The 10,122-nt window shown below is 42.7% G+C and overlaps 1 protein-coding gene across 2 annotated transcripts in view; it reads left to right on the top strand.

Annotated features, from left to right (window-relative positions):
• The first annotated feature begins 334 nt into the window (after positions 1 to 334).
• COL14A1 (collagen type XIV alpha 1 chain) overlaps positions 335 to 10,122 on the top strand; it is a 286,377-nt gene continuing 276,589 nt past the window's right edge. The window contains exon 1 of one of the 2 annotated variants that reach the window (XM_073632207.1): positions 335 to 558. The gene's annotated coding sequence lies outside the window, so the exon portion shown is untranslated. The remainder of the gene's footprint in view (positions 559 to 10,122) is intronic. The other variant, XM_073632206.1, reaches the window with a different exon arrangement.

Here is a 10,122-nt window from a genome sequence, read left to right as displayed (position 1 = left end):
CGTGGAGTGGTTGAGGTTTCCCATTCTGATTGTGCAAATAATTCTTTGTGTTCTGTAGACACGAGGTAGCGTGCAAATAGCATGCGCAGCTCCTTCTGAGGCTTCTCACACAGGTATATTGATGATTTGCGTTTTATGGTTTCCAGCCTGTGATGAAATGATCTTTTCTCTATGTTTTAGTAGAATGAACATGCTATTCACACAGGTGGAGGAGCACAGAGTGTTGCAGGAGGGGGCCACACACTACTCCAGCCATCCCTGGGAAGGTAGCTGGGAAAGGAGGGGCGCTCAGGGAGATTTGAATGTCGGTGATTAGCTGCGGGGCTTTTCTCTATCCACCTTCTCTTTCATAATTGGCTGCCTGGCCTCCTTTCTTCTCTCTTTTCCACTTGCTATCAGATCAGAAGTGCTGAGGAGGAGGAAGGAGCAGCTGGGAGTCTGGCTGGGAAGGACCCACATCAGCCTGGAGGAGGCGAATGAGAACAGCAGGGAAGAACTTTTCTAAAACTTTGCAGAGGACCTAACTCTTCACAACCCAACTCACTAATGACTGTACAGGTAAGTCTTCCCTTTACCTTGGAGCCAGGATCCTTGGTCTGCGGACGATGCACACATTCCCACTCTTCCATCCCTAGTGGGGAGACTTTGTCCCTGGGAATTTATGGGGTTTTTTTTTTTGTTGAAAAGCTAACTTGTTGCAATGGAGGTTATTTACTAAATAAATGAAAATCCACTTTGCACTGAAAGTGCACTTGGAAGTGCAGTCGCTGTAGATCCGAGGGGGACATGCAAGGATGATAAAAAACAGCATTTTAGCTTTGCACATGATTGGATGATAAAATCAGCAGAGCTTCCCCTCATTTCAGATCTACCCCTTAGATTTAGAGCGACTGCACTTTCAGGTGCACTTGCAGAGCAAAGTGGATTTGCCTTTCGTTAATAACCCCCAATGTGTGTTTGTTTTTTTTAAACTTGCATTCAATTTTTTTTTTATTATTGTTATGGGATGAGAAACCAAAAATTATCTTCAGTTAAATTCTATATTTTGACGTTGTTTTCTATATAACGGTCGTTGGTCCTCTGAGACCACATTGTGGATCAGGAGATGAGCAGAATGAGCAGTTAAGGCTATGTTTCCACTATTGCGCCCCCAAAGTCGTGCGATTTTGCCACGATTTTTTTCTGCGATTTTGCCGCAATTTTTATGCCGCGACTTGAGTTCTATGGACCTCAAGTCGCATCAAAGTGGGACCAAAGTAGTGCAGGGACTACTTTGAAGTCGCTGTAACTTGAAGTCGCACAGATATGAACGGTACTCATTGGAAATCATGGGGTACGACTTGTCATGCGACTTTTCAGTCCCAAGTCGCATGAAAAGTCGCACTAGTGGAAACATAGCCTTAGTGTCCCTGTCTAATATTTGTTTTAATATTTTAATTTTTTTAGTAGGTAGGTTTAATAGTCCCCATACACACTTCGATGTCATTATCCAATCAATCAAAATCAAATCGGCAAACAATACAATAGGCATAACTTCCCTTTCCGATTGATTTAGGCTCGGTTTCGATCAGATTCTATCAAAACTGAGTCGATTGGCCAGGGCGAAAAATTATTGACTGTTTTGCATTGATCAGCAGCACCAGAGATGCTTTGGCCATGAATTTGTATCGATCAGATTATGAGATTGCATAGTGGAAACAGTGATGTGATCAATAATTATCATTTCGATTTTATTATCCAAATCAATATGCGATTCGATCAAAATGATCAAGGTGGCAAACAAATGAATAGGCAAGTTCAGTTTAGATCAGATTCAATCAAACTGAGTTGATCATCCAGGACCGGAAAAAATATCAATCATTTTGCATTGATTGTCAGCTTTGGTCATGAATTTGATTGGATTTCTGGATCAGATTATGAGATTGCATGGTGGAAACAGAAGTGTGATCAATAGCTTGCGATGGTATATTCCAGTTCCCTACGTGTGTCATATTGACAACTGGCTGTACATTCTGTTTCGATTATTCCTATCGGGAGAGATCGATTGGGAAATACATTTTTCATATATTGAAGTGTTTTGTTTGCACACATTTGCAAATATATGCGTAAACTGCAGTGTATATATATATATATAGTGTGTATGTGTACATATAAGTGTGTATGATCACCTTAGGAGTTGTAGAGTCTTTTCACACAATCGGTCTGATCAGATCTGTCTGTCAGTTTTTCATGCGGATCTTGGAAGCTCAATATTATGGTGGTATCACATGCTTCGATAAATGATCAATTTCTTTTCTGATCAATCTCTCACAAATATAACAAAAATAAAATAGTCAACCAACCCATTAGATCGATATTCCACATTTTGATCAATAGTTATTATTATTATTATTATTATTATTATACAGTATTTATATAGCGCCAACAGTTTACGTAGCGCTTTACAATTTGAGGGTAGACAGTACAAATACAATACACTTTGATACAGTAGGAATTAGAGGGCCCTGCTCCTTAGAGCTTACAATCTAAGAGGGAAGGTCAAGAGATACAAGAGGTAATAACTGTGGGTGATGTGCTGATTGAGAAGATAAATGTACAGTTGTTAGGTGGGGGCCAGATAGGCTTCTCTGAAGAGATGAGTTTTCAGGGATCGTCTGAAAGTGGATAAAGTAGGAGAAAATCGGACGGATTGGGGCAGAGCATTCCAGAGGATGGGGGAGGCTCTGGAGAAGTCCTGAAGGCGAGCATGGGATGAGGTGACACGGGAGTTTGAGAACAGGAGGTCTTGGGAGGAGCGAAGAGAACGATTAGGTTGATATTTTGAGACTAGGTTAGAGATGTAGCTGGGGGCCAGGTTGTGGATGGCTTTGTAAGTTATAGTTAGTATCTTGAATTTAATTCGGTGACTGAGTGGCAGCCAATGGAGGGATTGGCAGAGGGGTGTAGCAGACGCTGAGCGGTTTGTGTGGTGGATGAGCCTGGCAGCAGTGTTCATGATGGACTGAAGTGGGGATAGCCTATTTAGAGGTAAACCAATGAGGAGGGAGTTGCAGTAGTCAAGGCGGGAGATGACCAGGGAGTGGATTAGAAGCTTTGTGGTGTCATTGGTTAGGAAGGGGCGTATCTTGGAGATGTTGCGAAGACAGAGGCGGCATCTCTGTTTCCACATGTAACCCCATAATCAGATTGAATCAGTGTGACTGAATCTGATTGAAAACGAGTCTAATTCGATAGTTATGGCTATTCAATTATTTATTTTGATCGAATTGCATATCAATTGGAAAAAAAAAAATAGAATGGTGTATGGCCACCATTTGTCTGTGGGTGGGCATTTGATTACCTCCGAGTTTGTCCAGGTCCAAAAATTGAAAAGATTTCCAATCTCTACCATTCCGTTTTTTCACGCCAAACAGGATGGATTGAAGGTAAAAGGATGTAAATGGGTGGACATCCCTTTATGCCCACCTGTCCATAGACCTGGCATGGGTCCATTCAGTCACAAGCTGGATGACAAAATATTTGACGGACACGGATGCAGCAAAAGTGACATTGGTTCTGTTGGGCTCCAATTCAGCAGGGGATTTGTTCACGGATTCCCTACTGATTGGAATAGAGAATGGCCGTCTAGAAGGACCATTAAAAAGTACAGAATGTGAACAGAGATAACTCTAAGTATCTATAGGGTGGAAGCAATACGGGTGTTACAGTGCAGTACTATATTGTTATGTGATACATTGAAAGCTATCTTATTAGCTATAATATCACCAGGGTTAAGGAGATGGGAGAGATGAGGACAGAGCAGAAAACAGGAAAGGTTTGGATGTTCTGGAATGAAGGGTATGAGGGGGAGGGAAGGGGAATGACTGAGCCCCTTGGAGCTTTTAGGGAAACCAGGGTTCCACCAGTTCAAGGTGGGTTAGACGTTGATGGGTCTGTTTGTTGGTGATCATAATCAACTTGTAGAAAGTGGGTAATCCATGGAACCCAGGTCTGTTTGAATTTGGACATGGTGTCCTGGACAACTCTACAGATTTGTCAGAAAAAATGTCATTCCTTTAGGTATTTCAAGTTTATTAAACCATGTCATGGAAAGCATTGTGATTTGCAGTCTTCTGAGACAACCTTAGACATGGCATGCTTTCATAAGCTAGCTTAGCAACAAAGTAGACCTGGCATTGGTCTTATAAGATGTTAGCAGCTGCAGGCTATGTGTTATGCTGCCCTGATATTCCAGGCAGAGTTTCCAGGCAGGGCTTTTTAAGATTTGTCCCTGGAAAGTTCCATGGTTGTTAAAGTTCAACAAGTCCATTTTGTGTACGCACTCTAAGTAGGTATCATGTGTGATTCTCTCAAGTATGCTAACTTGGCATCAGAGTGTTCTCGAAAATTAGCCCTGGGGTGAAATGCTAGCCCACCCCTGCCTCTGGAGGTGCTATCCTGCCTTGGGGTGTCAGAGGGGTGCTACATCCAAAAGAGTCAGTCCACCCAAAAGTGATGTTTTTAATGGGCAGTGGCTGGTGGGAACCATCTGCTTGATCCTTCTGGCTTAACAGGGTTCCCAATGGCAAGATCACCCAACCATGGTTTCTAGCTGTGGGATTTTTGATTATTCCTGTCAAATTTGGGGGCTCTCTGATCATTCTAAATTATACAAAAGTATAAAAAGTTCAACATGCAAAGTGAAATCCCCTCGTAATGGTTATGGCAGGTGTTCAGACTCAGGAACTCAACCGCAGAGATTTAACCATAAGTCTTCGAGACATATTAGAAACTGTTAGTGGTTTTACTACTTGGCAAAAATTGAAATATCACTTTTGCGTAGACAGACCCTTTACTTTTGAAATGTTGAAAACTATGGGGGTTATTTACTAAAGGAAAATCCACTTTGCACTGCAAGTGCACTTGGAAGTGCAGGCCCTGTAGATCCGAGGGGGACATGCAAGGAAAATAAAAAGCAGCATTTTAGCTTGCACATGATTGGATGATAAAATCAGCAGGTCATCCACTCATTTCAGATCTACCCCTCAGATTTAGAGCGACTGCACTTTCAAGTGCACTTGCAGTGCAAAGTGGATTTGCTTTTCGTAAATAACCCCCTATGTATCTTGGTCAGGTGATCTTCCACCTTTCAGAACCAACAACTAGTATCTTAAGTTTTACACCTGACTTGGCATTTTATTTTGGTTCAATTTCCAATTGCTGTTTTTTTTCTGTGAATCGTATGTTTGACTGACAGAAATTGTCCAGCATGCTGGAAAATATGTGCAGACCATGCCATTAATATTATTATTTTTTGGCTTTACTGTGTTTTTTTTCTTACAAACAACAAATGCTAAATTGTTCCTTTTTCTCAATGCAACTCTCACAATTCTATCACCTTCTGTGCAGAATTTTGGAGGCTCCTAGTAATAGTACACAATTGTTCTGGGATGGCAAGTGCCATTGCATCATTGCGCTGCTGGACACTGAGTGTCAGTATGCTGGCATGCAGTGTTAGCGCCCCATAGTTCTGGAATGCCAAGTATCAATGTTATGTTGTTCAGGGTTGCAAAGTTTCATTGTGTCCTTCTTGGTGGATTACAGATGTTAAAGTGTATATCCAAGAGTCTATTAGGAGCAATGGTATAGTGACCAGTGATGGCGAACCTTGGCACCCCAGATGATGTGGAACTACATTTCCCATGATGCTCAACTACACTGCAGAGCATCATGGGAAATGTAGTTCCGAAACATCTGGGGTGCCAAGGTTCACCATCACTGGTGGTATAGTCTGTAGATGTTAAAGGTCAGTCCACTTGAAAGTGATATTTTTTTAGTTATCGGTGGAGAATGGTAGTAAGTCAGCCCTTGGCTCTTAATATAGTTACATAGTTGGTGAGGTTGAAAAAAGACACAAGTCCATCAAGTCCAACCTATGTGTGTGATTATATGTCAGTATTACATTGTATATCCCTGTATGTTGTGGTCATTCAGGTGCTTATCTAATAGTTTTTTTAAATTATCGATGCTCCCTGCTGAGACCACCGCCTCCACATCCCTACCACTCTTATGCCGCGTACACACGGTCGGACTTTTCGTCTACAAAAGTCCAACGGACGCCGACGGACTAAAGCTGGCTGGTAATCCGATCGTGTGTGGGCTTCTCCGGACTTTCAGCAGACTTTTTCAGCCTCAAATCCGACGGACTTTAGATTTGAAACATGCTTCAAATCTTTACGTCGTAACTACGACGGACCCCGAAATCCGCTCGTCTGTGTGCTAGTCCGACGGACAAAAACCCATGCTAGGGCAGCTATTGGCTACTGGCTATGAACTTCCTTATTTTAGTCCGGTGTACGTCATCACGTACGAATCCGTCGGACTTTTGTGTGGTCGTGTGTAGGCAAGTCCGTTCGTTAGAAAGTCTGCTGCAAGTCCGCCGAAAGTCCGCCGGAAGTCTGTCGGACAGGCTGTCGGACTTTTGTAGACGAAAAGTCCGACCGTGTGTACGCGGCATTACAGTAAAGAACCCTCTATGCAGTTTAAGGTTAAACCACTTGTTTTCTAATTTTAGTGAATGGCCACATGTCTTTTTAAATTTCCTTTCCCGGAAAAGCTTTATCCCTATTGTGGGGTCATCAGTACGGTATTTATAAATTGAAATCATATCCCCTCTCAAGCATCTCTTCTCCAGAGAGAATAAGTTCAGTGCTCACAACCTTTCCTCATAACTAATATCCTCCAGTCGCTTTATTAGTTTTGTTGCCCTTCTCTGGACTCTCTCCAGTTCCAGCAAAATCCTTCCTGAGGACTGGTGCCCAGAACTGGACAGCATACTTCAAGTGCAGCTGGACCAGAGTCTTGTAGAGCGGGAGAATTATTGTTTTATCTCTGGAGTTAATCCCATTTTAATGCATACCAATATTCTGTTTGCTTTGTTAGCAGCAGCTTGGCATTGCATGCCACTGCCGGGCCTATCATCTACTAGGACCCCCAGGTCCTTTTCCATCCTAGATTCCCCCAGAGGTTCTCCCCCCAGTGTATAGATTGCATTCATATTTTTGCCACCTAAATGCATTCTTTTATATTTTTCTACAATAAACGTCATTTGCCATGTAGTTGCCCACCACATTAATTTGTTCAAATCTTCTTGCAAGGTTTCCACATCCTTCGGAAAAATGATTGCCATGCTTAGCTTAGTATCGTCCACAAATACAGAGATTGAGCTGTTTACCCCATCCTCCAGATCGTTTATGAATAAATTAAATAGGATTGGTCCCAGGACAGAACCCTGGGGGACCCCACTACCAACCCCTGACCATTCTGAGTACTCCCCATTTATCACTACTATATGTCTTGCATACACCAACAGTGAGTTCTCCCTGCCATAGTACCTGACTGTCCCTCTTCACCTGGGAGATTTGGGTCTTCTCACCCACCTTTGTGTGTCTCAGCTCTTCCTACCCTGTTTCCCCGAAAATAAGACCTAGCGTGATTGACGATGATGGCTGCAATATAAGCCCTACCCCCCAAATAAGCCCTACCCTGTTTCCCGGAAAATAAGCCATACCCTGAAAATAAGACCTACAAGGACTTTAACTAGGGCTTCTTTGCGGGGTAGGGCTTATATTGCAGCCATCACCGACAATCACGCTAGGTCTTATTTTCGGGGAAACAGGGTATTACATTTTCCACTGCAGGGATGGTGGAAGCACCTTCTAATGGGCGCAGCAGATGTGCAGGCCCAAGAACTTGGCACTTGGATCTCACCGTGGGCTACAGCTACATTGGCAATTTTTAGTAGCTCTGTTCTTCTAAAATTGCTAGAGATAAATCACTAAGAAAATACATTGATCTCTAATCAGAAGGAATAAATGGGTCCTATTGTATGAGCTGCACAAAAGCCATGTAGTAGCATATAGCAGCGATCAATGGCACACACCTGAAGCATTGTGCAGTCATGTAAGATGAACTGCTACTTATGTAGCTCTATTAATAGGAGCCATGTGTTCCATCTGGTGATCAATCACTGTTTAGTGATTGTAGGAATTTTAGTAGCCTGATTGAGTAACTGAATAATTGCCCACGGAGCTTTAGCCGTATTGTTCTCAAGACATATGAGAAACTGTTAAGTTGTTTAACTCTCGAGCATCCACCAAAAACGAAATATCAGTTTTGGGAGGACTGACCTTAAAAAGACTCTATACAGATAACAAAAAACAAAAAACAAAACACCAGTTAATGCAGAAATGAAAAATTTATTAAAGTGTAAGTTCACCTTTACAGAGAAGATGAAAAAGTAAACTAAGACCCTACATCCTCCCCACCCCTCGGATCCTGCTGTACTTACCTCCCGTGGGTGATGAGCTGTCAGTGTTCACACAACCAGTGTAGCAGTGTGGGGATTTGGATTCCCGCTCTTTATTATTATTATTATTCACGATTTATATAGCGCCAACAGTTGTAGAGGGGGGACAGCACAATTACAGTACAGTTCAATACAGAAGGGACAGGAGGGCCCGGCTCATAGAGCTTACATTCTAAAGGGAATGGGTGGTGGTACCAAAGGTAATAGATGCGGGAAATGATTTGATGGGGGTGGCTCGGGGACAGTTGTTAGGTGGGTGTGGGATAGGCTTCCCTGAATAAATTAGTTTTCAGGAATCTCCTAAAGGTGGACAGGTTAGGGGCTGATCGGATATACCGGGGCAGGGAGTTCCAGAGGATGGGAGAGGCTCTGCAGAAGTCCTGAAGGCGAACAAGGGAGGAGGTAACAAGGGAGCTAGAGAGCAGGAGGTCCTGGGAGGAGCGGAGAGGACGATTTGGGCGATATCTGAAGATAAGATTGGTGATAGCTGGGGGCGATGTTGTGGATGGCCTTGTATGTTTTGGTTCGGATTTTGAATTTTATACGGTGGGGTAGGGGAAGCCAGTGAAGCAATGAGGAAAAAGGGAAATTTGGGTCTTTGAATGAGATGTGTGTTAGAGAAAAACAAATAAATAAATTACATGATCAAAAGTGGTTTATTCATAACAATGTGCATAGGACATGGTACATAGCAGGTATGACGAGCTGATGGGCATATAATACATATAAAAAAATACATTATTGCACAAGCTTGATAAAATCAAAGGAAAATTATAATGTACAAACATGATTGAATAAAAAACTGCATTAATAAGCTTGACGCGTTTCGTGGATACATTCCACTTCTTCAGAAGCAAATGCAGAATTCATGTCTATAAAGAATATAAATATCCAACATTACTCCAATGAATTGAACAAGGGATGGAAGTGAGTGCTCGCTTTTGACCACACACTTCATTTAAAGTCCCAATTTCCTCAAAACTTCTAAGCCAGTGAAGGGATTGGCAGAGAGAAGCAGCAGTCACGGATCGATTAGTGAGGTGTATTAGTCTAGCAGCAGCATTCATAATAGACTGAAGGGGGATAGCCTGCATAAGGGTAGGCCATTAAGGAGAGAGTTGCAGTAGTCAAGGCGGGAAATAATCAAGGAGTGAATAAGTTGCTTTGTGGTGTCATTAGTCAGGAAGGGTCGAATTCTGGAGATCTTGCGGAGGTTAAGGCAGCAGGATTTGCCAGTGACTGGATGTGGGGGCTGAAGGAGAGGTCAGAGTCAAGGATTACTCTTCTCCCGCTTCTTACAGCAGGGCTTCTGGGATGGATCCAAGTAATTCTGATTGGTCAGCACCGGCACCGAGATTCACACTGATCTATCCCAGAAGTCCTGCAGAAAGAAGAAAAAAAGCGGGGATTTCAAGTGCTGGAACCACTACACCAGCAACATGTGCACTGACAGCTTATCACCTACAAAGAGTGATCAGGAGAGTAGGCAGGGTATAGGGTGTTCATCTTTTCATTCTCCTGATGCATTTTCTATTGAACACAGTGCAGCAAAAACACGTCATCGCATGTTGATGTCCACTTTGAAAGTGCATTGCAATACCTTGTATTGGACGTCAATGCGTGTCACCTGTCGATGTGCATTATAGTGAGTTTAAGGGCTTTTTTAGACACTGCTGAACATCTGAAAGGACTGCTGCGTTCAAAAAACTTTTTAGAGATGTTTGGCAGGCTGTGAGGAAGAGATATGTTGAATCCTCACTACTTGTTTGGACTCC

Source organism: Aquarana catesbeiana, linkage group LG05 (assembly GCF_042186555.1).
Source record: "Aquarana catesbeiana isolate 2022-GZ linkage group LG05, ASM4218655v1, whole genome shotgun sequence".
NCBI lineage: Eukaryota > Metazoa > Chordata > Amphibia > Anura > Ranidae > Aquarana > Aquarana catesbeiana.
The sequence above is the reverse complement of the archived record's forward strand: the minus strand, read 5'-3'. Positions and strand labels throughout refer to the sequence as shown.